This window comes from Ranitomeya variabilis, chromosome 8, assembly GCF_051348905.1.
Source record: "Ranitomeya variabilis isolate aRanVar5 chromosome 8, aRanVar5.hap1, whole genome shotgun sequence".
NCBI lineage: Eukaryota > Metazoa > Chordata > Amphibia > Anura > Dendrobatidae > Ranitomeya > Ranitomeya variabilis.
The window spans coordinates 109,231,276-109,245,694 of NC_135239.1; positions in this window are offsets into that span (position 1 = coordinate 109,231,276).

Here is a 14,419-nt window from a genome sequence, read left to right on the forward strand (position 1 = left end):
ATGTTCATGCTTCTGATTTGGTCCGTGCCTTTCATAGGGCTCATCCAGATCGCCCTGGTGGTTCTTGTGAGGGTTCGGTGCCCCCTCCTTAAGGGGGGGGTACTGTTGTGATTCGGTTCGTGGGCTCCCCCGGTGGTCTCTTGTGGTACTGGTGTCCTGCAAGCTTTGCCTTCTCAGTTCACCTGTTCCTATCAGGATGTGGGAGTATCCTATTTAACCTTGCTCCTCAGTCATTCTAATGCTGGCCATCAATGTATCCAGAGTGATTCTGTTGCATGTTCCTGCTCCCAGTTTTCTGCTCAGCTAAGTTGGACACTTTAGTCCTTAAGTCTATTTTTGTATGTTTTGTCCAGTTTGCACTTATGTTAATCTCTGCAGCTGGAAGCTCTTGTTGGGCTGAAATTACCACTCCAGTGGCATGAGTTGTCACATGAGTTAAGGTAATTTCAGGATGGTGTTTTGAAGGGTTTTGCAGCTGACCGCGAAGTCCTCTGTTGTATCTTTCTGCTATTTAGTTAGCGGGCCTCTCTGTGCTAAATCTGCTTTCATACTACGTGTGTCTTTTCATCTGCTCTCACCATTATTATATGTGGGGGGCTGCTATCTCCTGTGGGGACATTCTCTGGAGGCAAGCCAGGACTGTGTTTTCTTCTACCAGGGGTAGTTAGTTCTCCGGCTGGCGCGCGGCATCTAGAGACAACGCAGGAATGCCCCCTGGCTACTTCTAGTGTGGTGTGTAGGTTTAGCATCGCGGTCAGCTCTAGTTTCCATCACCCGAGAGCTTGTCCGTTTATTCTATGCTTCTGATGTTTCCTTGCCATTGGAAACCATAACATCTCCCCCAACCACCCGGATAAGCACAGCAGCTCGTTCTCCGTGGACAGCACCGAACTTCTGCGGGTCGAGATGGAGAGCCTGATCGACCAGCTCCTCCAGCTGAACATGAAGGCCCAGGCTCCGCACCAGGCAGCGCCGGAAGAAGGTCCTCAGGCGTCGGATCCTGCACCGTTACCGGAGCAACCGCTGAGATCCTCGCCGACGCCGCCGGAGGAACCCGCCGCGGAGGAGGCCCCTGCATCGGCTGGTGAGTCCGCCGACCCCGTCCCACCGGCCGAGGGTTTGCTAGTGGGTCCCGTAGCAGCGCCCCCTCTCCCGGGAACCCATAAACTCCAACGCCTGCTACCATGGGAGGAAGCCACGGGCATGGAGCACCGTATGCGAGCCCCAATCGCCCCCACTCCCCTGCTATGTGAGGTCCACGCGGAGCGCACAGTGTGCCGCTGGGTGAACCCCGGATCCAATCTTATGGGGTTCCCCGGGGTGAAGACCCAGGAGGGAGAGATGGTGCAGGCCCTAAGCTGGGAAGAATATCAGGTCCAGCTAGAGCAGCAATGGAAGGAGAAGGAAAAGGAGTACCAGGCCGGGCTGGAGGCCTACCATCGGAAAGATTTGGCGGTCAAGGACCGGGCCCGCAAGGACCCCACTCCTCACCAGGCCCTGCGCAGGCAGGGCACCATCACCACCTTCAAGCTCCGTGGAGGCTGGGGCTTCATCAAGGAGCCGGGCCTGTATGCGGAGGTGTTTGTGAACCGGAGGGATGTTGAGTCGCACCTCAGGGAGGGCCACCCAGGCTGGGATCTCTATCCGGGGGATGAAGTCTCATACACCAGGCACTTTGGGGAAAAAGGGTGGTTTGCCCTGAATGTCCGCAAGGAGCCAAACCCTGCGATGCCTCCGATTAGGGTGCCAGTGAAGTTAACCCCTGTAGCAAAGGTGTCCCCTTGCGGTCAGCCCGTGGTCGTTGCCAGGACCACCGAAGACACCCCCATGTGCACTATGGTCAAGACCACGACATGCAGCATCGTCACCTCCACCACCCTCGTGGCCAAGGAGGCACCTCTCTCGGTGGCTGGTGCCCGTGCTGCTCCAGAGCTGAAGACTGTGGGTATACAGACCCCCAGATGGGACGACAGACCCCCTTATGCAGTACCGGGCGGCTCGCAATACCCAAAGGGATTGCCTCCGCCGGTGCTGCCTCCTGATTGGTTTGAATAAATGTCACAGTATTCTGAAAATGTAAATAGTTGACTGTTTCTCTGCTATGTTGCTGCTAAACCCGTCCAGGGTAAACTCTTAAAGGGATCCCTTTGTTGACCCGGGATCCCTATTGTTTTGTTTGTTTGTTTTTTCTAAGTTTTGCACAAGTTTTCAGAACTGCCGCAATCATGAACAGTGCATGATACAAACTTTTTGTAAATAGTTTGCACCTTATTAAAGGTGCTCCCTACTGGTTTTACTTCAAAAAGGACTCTTTGTGAAGATACCACACTGGAACCTTTACTGAGTACGGACTGGTAGCTTGAGAAGATATGCTACCTCATAGAGACTTGGTCCCCTCTTAAAGGGGATGTTCATTGTTGCACTTAGAGAATAGTATTGCTTTAAGACTGATAGATAGCAATGATGTTTTGATAAAGAGAACGTGATGATAATGTTTATGTGAGAAAGTTATATGTAACCAACTAGTTAATTGTAAAGAAATGCTGATGATGTTCCCTGAAAGAAAGTGAAAGCTAGAAGAAGGATGCAGTGGGCCCGTAGGGGTGGACGTAGTGCCCAGCATACATGTTAGCAAGACAAATAATGAGAAGGTTTAATGTTCTATAGAAAATGTTTGATAATGTTGATAGACAACGAGGACAGAAGGTGAACCCTGAGTCCTCCTAGGAGTCATGTAGAGATGGCTCGGTGCTCTTAAACTGAAAGTAATGTTATGTTCTATACTGTGTATAGTAGTTGAAAAGACAGAAGGCTCGGGCTAAAAGGAGCGGTCCTGTAAGAAAGGAGAGGCAGTAGGTCTGGTGCCGTTAGGACAGGCGGTCCTGCAGATTTAAAGAAGGAGAATGTAAAAGTTAAATTGCCTTATAATGTGATTATGAGAAGGTCTTTAGCGGATTCAGAGTGTACATCCTTAAAGGCAATGTTAAATTATTGTTCAAAAGTTTGTACTAGTAGAATACCCGGTTGGGTAAGAAAAGTTATTTATAGCATGTTGCTATGATATTTAACCATGTTTGTAATGTTCAAGTGTCCTCACCTCCCATTAAGGGAAGCTCTGTTTAAATATACTTATTGTTATTGCACTCAACAAAACTGTATGTCTTTTTGCTAACTTGTATTGTTGTTTTCTTCTCAGTTCCGGAGTACTGTGTTTAACCAGGGGGGAGTGCAGCGCCCCAGAGTCCTGGTCGTTGCAGTACTGTGGCTCCGCCACTAAGGGGAGCTATGGTACGTCTGATGGCACTGAAGGAGTTCATCTGATCAGGTATCACAGACACCAATACATTTCACAGTCGGGCCTCCGGGGGGAGCTAAGGGTTCTATTCACTAGGCCACTCCCCACCATAGTGGGTAAACTGGGGGTCAGGCAGGAAGTTAGATCAGAAAGCTGACTGGGTTGGAACCAGGCAACACCTTGTGGCAGAGGGTGTTGCAGGAGAAGATTCGGTAGGGTCCCTGTCAGGGGTGGGATCCTGACAGAGGCTTGGCAACTAGAGCGAACGTAACGGGACCGTGCCTGCTCAGGATAGCGGCGGTGCCCAAGGAAGGATCAGAAGCGAGATAGATTGTGCTGAGTGAGAAACGAGATCAAGCAATAAGGAGAATACCAGTAGGAGTCATGCTGTAAGACCGAGGCAACATCCTACTGAGGCGCAAAACCGGTGGCCGGAACGCCGAGGGAGTATTACAATATTCAGCTTCAAGCAATACTCTAAACAGCGGCAGGACAGTCAGTCTAAGGCGGGCTGTCTCACTTAAATCACCTATGTAGTCTTGGGGGGCAACTTGTGGAGAGGGGCGACTCTAGGGTCCCGGAAGAGCTCCGAGCCTACCCGTCAAACGGGTGCCGTCCTAACCGTAACATCAGGGAGGGACGGAGGATTAGCAGAACATCATCTAATCGAGTTGTGAGGGAACTTAAGAAACAGACACAACAGTTGTGGGGACTTTCCGTAAGCACAGCAGGGAAGGACCGCAACACATAGCGCTAGAGGGAAGGCACAGATTTCCACCTGTGAAGAGAACTCTGGAGGTGCCATTGGACCGGCCGGACTTGCGCAGCCAGGTGAACCGTATTCCGGACTGAGGACCCAGAGATCTTCAGTAAAGAGGTAAAGAGACTGCAACCTGGTGTCCTCGTTATTTACTGCACCGCACCACTGCAGCCTCACCACCACCATCATCCGTCTTACCTATCACTGTACGCCCCTCGGCAGGGCCACGGACCGGGCCTAGCCACCGTGACAACCCCAGAGCAGAGACTCAGAGGCCCGGTACCGGGTACCCCTCGGCCCTGCGGCTGTGGGGGCGTTGCACATACCGTGCCTGGGTTAGAAAGGGAAATTGTTAACAGGCCATGCCCATTACAAGATGAATTGGACATGGAGTGCACAGATGCACAGCCACAGCCAGATTATTATGCTGTTCCTTTGACTCAGATCAGAACATTGCCCTCGCAGTGTACTGATCCAGAATCTGACCCCGATGAGACTATGGAGCCCCGTCACGAACTCTATAGCACCGGCTTACATGGTGAACCAGAGGAAGGTGCACAGAACATAGAAGAGGAGGTCATAGATGACCCAGTTGTTGACCCCGATTGGCAGCCATTGGGGGAACAGGGTGCAGGCAGCAGTAGCTCTGAAGCGGAGGAGGAGGAGCCGCAGCAGGCATCAACATCGCAACAGGTTCCATCTGGCAGGCCCGTATCTGGCCAAAAACGTGTGGCAAAACCAAAACCAGTTGTAGGACAGCGTGGCCATCCGGTTAAAGTAGCTCAGTGTGCAATGCCTGAAAAGGTATCCGATAGTAGGAAGAGTGCAGTCTGGAATTTTTTTAACCAAGATCCCAATGATCAGCGCAAAGTCATCTGTAAGAAATGCTCAAGGACCTTCAGCAGAGGTCAGAATATTAAAAATCTAAATACAAGTTGCATGCATAGACATTTAACCACCATGCACTTGCAAGCATGGACAAACTACCAAACGTCCCTTAACGTTGTAGCACCCTCTCACAATGAAGCTAGTCAGCAACGCGACATCCCTTCCCTCACTGTAAGCCCACCGTTTACCACACCACCTGCAGGTAATGTGGCGGTTTCGTCGCAAGGCCAAAGCAGTCAGGGAATCACCAGGTTCTTGGTAGGAAAAACTGTATGTAGGGCAACAGCAAGAATACCATCACCAACCCTCTCTCAGTCACCCATGTCCACCGGCACCCCCGCTAGTTCCACCGTATGCAGCTCTCCAGTCCAGCTCACCCTACATGAGACTCTCGTTAGGAAAAGGAAGTACTCATCCTCTCATCCGCGTACACAGGGTTTGAACGCCCACATTGCTAGACTAATCTCGTTAGAGATGATGCCCTACCGGTTAGTTGAAAGTGAAGCTTTCAAAGCCCTGATGGACTATGCTGTACCACGCTACGAGCTACCCAGTCGACACTTCTTTTCGAGAAAAGCCATCCCAGCCCTCCACCAGCATGTAAAAGACCGCATTGTCCATGCGCTCAGGCAATCTGTGAGTAGAAAGGTGCACCTGACAACAGATGCATGGACCAGTAGGCATGGCCAGGGGCGTTACGTCTCCATCACGGCACACTGGGTTAATGTGGTGGATGCAGGGTCCACAGGGGACAGTAATATTGGGACAGTTCTGCCTAGCCCACGGTCTAGGAAACAGTTGGCTGTAGGCGTTCGTCCCCCCTCCTCCTCCTCGTCCTCCAGCAGAAGCAAGAGCTCGTCCACAGACCGCAGTCGCACGACCACTCCATCCGCAGCTGCCACTGTTGCACACGAGGTGTCCAATTATGGAACAGCTAGTGGCAAGCGTCAGCAGGCTGTATTGGCAATGAAGTGTTTGGGCGACAACAGACACACCACGGAAGTTCTGTCCGAGTTCTTGCAGCAAGAAACTCAGTCATGGCTGGGCACTGTACATCTTGAGGCAGGCAAGGTAGTGAGTGATAACGGAAGGAATTTTATGGCTGCCATAGCCCTTTCACAACTGAAACACATTCCTTGCCTGGCTCACACCTTAAACCTGGTGGTGCAGTGCTTCCTGAAAAGTTATCCGGGGTTACCCGACCTGCTGCTGAAAGTGCGCAGACTTTGCTCTCACATCCGCCGTTCGCCCGTACACTCCAGCCGTATGCAGAACCATCAGCGGTCTTTGAACCTTCCCCAGCATCGCCTAATCATCGACGTTGCAACAAGGTGGAACTCCTCACTGCACATGCTTCATAGACTGTGCGAACAGAGGCGTGCTGTTATGTATATGTGGGAGGATACACATACACGGGCAGGCAGTTGGATGGCAGACATAAAGTTGTCAGCTGTGCAGTGGTCGAAGCTCCAAGACCTGTGTCAAGTCCTTCAGTGTTTTGAGGAATGCACGGCTGGTTAGTGCACACAACGCCATAATAAGCATGAGCATCCCCCTAATGCATCTGCTGATGCAAAGTTTGACGCACATAAAGGAGCAGGCGTCTGCAGCCGAGGACGAGGGAAGCCTTGATGACAGTCAGCCATTGTCTGCTCAGGGAAGTCTACAGGACGAGGTGGCAGGCGAAGAGGAGGAGGACGAGGAGGATGATGGGGATGAGTATTTTTTGGATGAGGAAGCTTCTCAGGGGGCAATAGAAAGTGCTGGCGGTGCAAGGCCGGGTTCAGTGTTTTTGAGGGAGACAAGTGACGTTGATTTGCCAGAAAGTGCTCCTCAAACCAGCATATGCACTGACTTGACAACTGGAACATTGGCCCACATGGCGGATTATGCCTTGCGTATCCTCAAAAGGGACCCACGCATTATAAAAATGATGACCGATGACGAGTACTGGTTGGCATGCCTCCTTGATCCTCGCTATAAAGGCAAATTGCAAAATATCATGCCACATGAGAACCTCGAACAAATATTGGCAACCAAACAAGCTACTCTTGTAGACCGTTTGATTCAGGCATTCCCAGCACACAGCGCCGGTGATGGTTCTCACACGAGCTGCAGGGGGCAACAGGGCAGAGGTGTTAGAGGTGCACAAATCAGAAGTGGCGTAGGACAGAGGGGTTTTCTGACCAGGTTGTGGAGTGATTTCGCAATGACCGCAAACACGACAGGTACTGCAGCATCAATTCAAAGTGACAGGAGACAACATTTGTCCAGTATGGTTACTAACTATTTTTCCTCCATTACCGATGTTCTCCCTCAACCGTCATTCCCCTTTGATTACTGGGCATCCAAAATAGACACCTGGCCTGAATTGGCCGAATATGCATTGCAGGAGCTTGCTTGCCCAGCAGCTAGTGTGCTATCAGAAAGAGTATTCAGTGCTGCTGGTTCAATACTGACCGAAAAAAGGACTCGTCTGGCTACCCAAAATGTTGATGATCTCACCTTCATTAAAATGAACCACTCATGGATTTCAAATTATTTTGCCCCACCTTTCCCGGCTGACACCTAGCTTTCCTGCAAAAAGGTCTTGCTTTGGGACTGGTGTTACTGACTGTTCCAATCTCTTACTTTGCAGCTGCTGTTTGTCCAGCATACGACATGTTTACACCTCCCTAAATGGCCTAACTCCCCCCACGGGGCTGTGGTCTCGCCACTTGGCGCAAGCACCCGTCAGAGTGCCGTTTGTCTGAAGAGGTGGGTGTGCCCACTTTTGGTCGAAGGCACTGGCACTGGGTCCCTCATAGTACAATGAAGTGTCTCTGGCGGTGGTGGCGCGCACCCAACATCAGACACACCATTGTAACATGAGGGGCCCTGGGCTTGTACCGCCAGCCAGGAGAGAGTTTCCCCCCCCCAGGTCAAACAGTGCTCTACCACTTGCAAAATTATCTCTCGCTGCTCCACCATTGTTTAGTCGATGCGCTGAAATCCTTCAATGGCTGGCACAGACAATAACAATTTGTTGACATGTATGATGCAAGTTAAAATAGTAAGGGGCCCTGTCCTACATTTACACGAGTAAATACTTTGCACCAAATTACAATGACTGAAAGTCAGCATAGGAGCACACCCCTGTACCTAAGTATGCCACCCTTTTTTTTTTTTGGTTTTGTTTTTTTTTGGGAGACATTAACATCTATTTAGTTTTTGGGAGTACTTACTGTGTCAGACACTCCTTCCAATTGTCCTCCGCTGACCACACCAATGCTGCCTGTGTACCCCTGCCACATAATGGAAGCTGCATAGAGCCTATTTTATTATTTTGGGCCTAGGAAGTCTGTCTACGGTCCCTCCTTCCAATTGTCCTCCGCTGACCACACCAATGCTGCTGCAGCGCCCCAGAGTCCTGGTCGTTGCAGTACTGATGCTCCGCCGCTAAGCGGAGTGTTGATACGTCTGATGGCACTGAAGGAGTTCACCTTACCAGGTATCACAGACACCAACACACTTCACAGTCTGGCCTCCAGGGGGAGCTAAGGGTGCTATGTATTAGGCCACTCCTCACAATCTCGTAAAACTGGGGGTTAGATAGGAAGTTAGAGAGAAAGCTGACTGGGTTGGAACCAGGCAACATCCTGTGGCAGAGGGTGTTGCAGGGGAAGATTCAGGGGGGTCCCTGTCAGGGGTGGGATCCTGACAGAGGCCTAGCGAACAGAAAGAACGTTACGGGACCGCGCCTGCACTTCATTGCGGCAGTACCCCAAGGAAGGACAAGAAGCGAGGTTTATTGTGAAGAGTGAGAAACGAGATCAACGCAACAAGGAGATAACACCAGTAGGAGTCGTGCTGTAAGATCGAGGCAACATCCTACTGAGGCGCGTAGCCGGTGGCCGGAAACGCCGAGGAAGTACTGGCTCCAAGCCCTACTTCAAACCAACGGCAGGACAGTCAGTTATAGGCGGGCTGTCTCACCTAAATCACCTAAGCAGACATAGGGGGCAACAGTGGGAGAGGGGCGACTCTAGGGTCCCGGAAGAACTCCAGGCCTACTGTTGTGGATTCTGTTTTTGGGCTCCCTCTGGTGGTTACAACTGGTACTGGGTGACTTTGGTGGGTTGCGGTCTCTGGTTTCCACCTGTCCATCAGAGGCTGGGTGTTTCCTATTTAACCTGGCTTTCCTGTCATTCCCTTGCCGGCTATCAATGTATCAGTGTGTCTCTGTTACCTTTGCTACCTGCTCCTAGGCCTTCAAGACAAGCTAAGTCTGGATTTCCCTGTTTTATGTTTGCTTTCATGTTTTTAGTCCAGCTTGCAGATATGTAATTCTCTGCTGCTGGTTGCTCTAGTGGGCTGAAATTACCACTCATGTACCATGAGTTGGCACATGAGTTCAAGTAATTTCAGGATGGTATTTTGAAGGGTTTTAAGCTGACCGCGCAGTTCACCTTTTGTATCCTCTGCTATCTAGCTTAAGCGGGCCTCATTTTGCTGAATCTGTTTTCATAACTACGTTTGTGCCTTCCTCTCATTTCACCGTCATTATATGTGGGGGGCTGCTATTTCTGTGGGAATATTTCTCTGGAGGCAAGATAGGTCTGTGATTCTTCTGATAGGGGTAGCTAGATCTCCGGCTGGCGCGAGACGTCTAGAGTCCCCCCAGGAACGTTCCCCGGCTGCTGTTAGTTGAGTGTTGAGGTTCAGGATCGCGGTCAGCTCAGGTTCCATCACCCTAGAGCTCGTCCTGTTTTTGCCTGTGTTATGTGTTTAATTCCCTGCCATTGGGATCATGACAGTATAGCCGGCCCACAAAGTGTTAATTGTTTGGGCTGAAGCAGGAGAAAAAGAAGTGTTGAAGGGAATTTTTTTTTTTTTTCCCTCAGAGTTTTGCTGCCTAGCCCTTAATTGCTGTCTAGCTGCTTCTTACCTCCTCTTAACCCTTGAATGGCTCTGACCTTAGCTGTTTAACATGGATGTCCAGAGTTTGGCTTCCAGCCTGAATAATCTTGCTGCAAAAGTTCAAAACATACAGGATTTTGTTGTTCACACTCCTATGTCTGAACCTAGAATTCCTATTCCAGAGTTTTTTTCTGGAGATAGATCTACCTTCCTGAATTTCAGGAACAATTGCAAATTGTTTCTTTCTTTGAAATCTCGCTCCTCTGGAGACCCTGTTCAGCAGGTCAAGATTGTAATATCTTTCCTGCGGGGCGACCCTCAGAATTGGGCATTTACATTGGCACCAGGGGATCCTGCATTGCTCAGTGTGGATGCGTTTTTTCTGGCACTGGGATTGCTCTATGAGGAACCTAACCTGGAGATTCAGGCTGAAAAGGCTTTATTAGCCCTCTCTCAGGGGCATGATGAAGCGGAAGTATATTGTCAAAAATTTCGGAAATGGTCGGTGCTTACTCAGTGGAATGAGTGCGCCCTGGCTGCAAACTTCAGAGATGGTCTTTCTGAGGCCATTAAGGATATTATGGTGGGTTTCCCTGCGCCTACAGGTCTGAATGAGTCTATGGCTATGGCCATTCAGATTGATCGGCGTTTACGGGAGCGCAAACCTGTGCACCAGTTGGCGGTGTCTTCTGAACAGGCACCTGAGACTATGCAATGTGATAGAATTCAGTCCAGAAGTGAACGGCAAAATTATAGGCGGAAAAATGGATTGTGTTTTTATTGTGGTGATTCAGCTCATGTTATATCAGCATGCTCTAAACGCACAAAAAAGGTTGATAAATCTTTTGCCATTAGTACTCTGCAGTCTAAGTTCATTTTGTCTGTAACTCTGATTTGTTCACTGTCATCCATTTCCGTCGAGGCCTATGTGGATTCGGGCGCTGCCCTGAGTCTTATGGATTGGTCATTTGCCAAACGCTGCGGTTTTAGTCTGGAGCCTCTGGAACTTCCTATTCCTTTGAAGGGAATTAACTCTACACCATTGGCTATGAATAAACCGCAGTACTGGACACAAGTGACCATGCGCATGACTCCCGTTCATCAGGAGGTGATTCGCTTCCTTGTACTGTATAATTTACATGATGTACTAGTGCTTGGTCTGCCATGGTTACAAACTCATAATCCAGTCCTGGATTGGAAAACAATGTCTGTGTTAAGCTGGGGATGTCAGGGGGTTCATGATCATGCACCTCTGATTTCAATCGCTTCATCTACTCCTTCTGAGGTCCCTGCGTTTTTGTCTGACTATCGGGATGTTTTTGAGGAGCCTAAGCTCAATTCGCTCCCTCCTCATAGGGATTGTGACTGTGCTATATGTTAAGTCCTTCTCAGTCCCTGGCTTACTAGAGGTAGGGATCCCATAGAAATGACACGCAGCACAAAGGTTGTGTGATCATATACAGGGGAAGCCCAGGAGCACGTCTGACTCACTGGGCTGTACCCCCTCCTTTTATATAGAAAAAAGTTAAACATTTTACAGACATGCGTACAAGCGCTCATATTTCACATCCTTATACAATAACAGTCTATACTAGAGATAAGATTCAATTTCTGGTATGTAGGTAAAAGGTTACAACACAGAAGGAATGCGTCCATAAAAGGAAATGTCAACTTTGCTTAAGTTATCTTGAAATAAGCCAGCTGTTTCAGGAGAAAGACACAATGGATTCTTTCAGTCTGATCTCCACAATTCCCCCCTTTGACATATTCTTTTATTTATTACCACAGGGCTAAAGACAAAGCCTTTATTTTTGGTATTACACATGTACACACTTATATTATTAATAAGAGAATCAAATCTAGTATTAATTCTTCTATCGCAAATTATTTTCTTCTTTAGCAGTATACTAAAATATAAAAACAAAAATTAGTACGGTAATATTAATTTATACTCTTGCATCTATTACACAAAGTTTATCTGTGCATACTGAGATACCCTTGAGCACAATCTGGAATAGTATGTATATGACTACAATAATCATAACTATATGTATTATGCTCTGCATAATTCCAGCAACCCACCCACCGATTCCTCTGAACCAGTTGGCTGGGTTAAGAAAAGAAAAGGTATCTGACCACCAGTTATCCTTATTCTGGTCATTATCTTTGTCATACTGATCTCTGAGTCGTTGTACGTCCTTTAATTTAAATGTCATACTCATCAGATTCATTACAAACCAGGTTCCCCGGTTTGCTTGTACAATCACTTGCATTACCTTGAGGGAACAACTCAGAATGTTCCCAATTTCTATTGTGTATGTATCTTTCCAATACTACAGGTTTGAAGGCATCAGAGGAAGGGACGGTTGTACTGAAACTGAGCTGTAGATTTTCAGTGGGGACCTGTCCTAGATCAGTTAATCCAGTCTTATTCCTAGGTACCCATTTTCCTCCCTTGAATGCTAAATATTGTAGATGTGTATTACTCCCTGAGAGATTACCCTGCCACCAAGGAAATTCTACCCATCCCACAATTGGTATGGCGATTGTAGTATTCCACAGCCTAGCATTACCAGTTTGGTTATTGGCCAGTTTGTCTGAACAATTAGGCCAAGCGAATATTTCTTCTGCTGATACGGGAACTGCTAGAAAAGGTATACTTGTGGCTGATACCGGTGAATGGGTACAGATCCAACAATCTGTCAGGGTTTGTGTATTGTTTAACAAGTCATGCACTAATTTTCTATGATGTTGTACGAATCTATTGTTCAAAGGGGTTAGAGATTTTAGTCTATCCCATGCCTCCGTTGAGATTAACATTATTAACATCAATATCATGAGTTTTGTACTGCTTTTTTGCAGTGGCTTGCATGTATCCATGATGCCTTTCCTTCAAGCTTGACTGATGTAGGTGTTGTCAACAGGACTTGGAAGGGTCCGTCAAACCTTGGTTCTAGAGCCTTTCTGGTGTGTCTTTTTACATAGACTTGATCACCTGGTTCCAACTTGTGACTTCCTTCAATGTTGTCAGGATCTGGAAGGGAAGCAAAAACTTGTGCATGCACCTTAGTTAATTGTTTCTGAAGATTTTGCACATAAGAAGTCAATGACTCAATATTTAACACAAGTTGCTGTGGAAAATAACATCCTAAATTGGCAGTCCTACCAAACAAAATTTCATATGGAGACAGTTTAGTCTTACCCCTTGGGGTATTGCGTATTGAGTAAAGGGCCAGTGGAAGGCATTCTGTCCAAGGCTTTCCTGTTTCAGCCATGGCTTTCTGTATTTTTAATTTTAAAGTTCCATTCATGCGTTCCACCTTACCAGAACTTTGAGGATGATACGGAGTGTGTAACTGACTTTCAACACCCAACATTTTCAGTACATTTTGAAATATTTCTCCAGTGAAATGAGTACCCCTATCTGACTCGATCACTTCAGGGAGACCGTAACGGGGTATCAGTTCGGCAACTAGCTTTACAGCAGTGTTTTTAGCTGAAGCCTTCCGAACTGGATAGGCCTCTGGCCACCCTGAGAACATGTCCACACACACCAACACATACTCATACCCATTACTTTTTGGCAGCTGGATAAAGTCTATTTGTAATCGCTGAAACGGATAGAGAGGTCGGACGTGGTGCTTCATAGGGGTCTTTGTCGTCTGTCCGGGATTATGTGCCAGGCATATAGCACATGCAGCACAATAGTCTCTTGCATAGTTGCCAAAACCTGGAGCCAACCAGACTTGCTTTGCCAGTAGTGTCATTGCATTTGCAGACACATGCGTAGGGTGGTGCAATCCACCAACTACAATCGGGTACCAGGCTCTAGGCAGACATATTAGTCCATCTTTCTTCCAAATTCCTGCTTGTTCTTCTGCCCCTTCCTTTTTCCATCTATCCCTCTCCTCTTCTCCTGCATCTTCCTGTGCTTGTCTCAGTCTATCTTCAGTATTTTCTGTGGGGTTTACAGTATGAACCTGTCGTAAGGGTTTGACTGCCGCTGCTTTGGCTGCTTTGTCAGCCCTATCATTTCCCCTAGATTCCCTAGTGTCGAGTCTCACATGTGCAGCTACCTTAATTACTGCTACTTCTTTTGTTTCTTGTGCAGCCTCTAAGATCTGTTTGATCAAAGAAGCATGTTATACAGGTTGTCCTGATGCTGTCATGTAACCTCTAGCTCTCCAGATTACTCCAAAATCAAACACAATACCATGTGCATACCTAGAATCAGTGTATATATTAGCTGTCTGATTCTCAGCTATTTTTAGCGCTTCGATCAATGCTGTTAGTTCTGCTTCTTGTGCAGACTGTTTTGGTGGAAGTGGTTCTGCTTTGAGAGTTTCAGATTCTGACACAACTGCATACCCTGTATGGAAGTTACCTGTGTCATCTGCAAACCTACTACCATCTATAAACAGCTCTAAATCTGGATTTTGAAGTGGTGTTTCGGATACATTGGGTAAGCCTGCTGTTTCTTGTAAAATGAGCTCTGTACAATCATGTGTGTCTGTAGGGAAAAAATTTGCGTGTGGATCAGTGTCCTTATTCCCCCCTTCAGACTCGAGAGGTAGCAG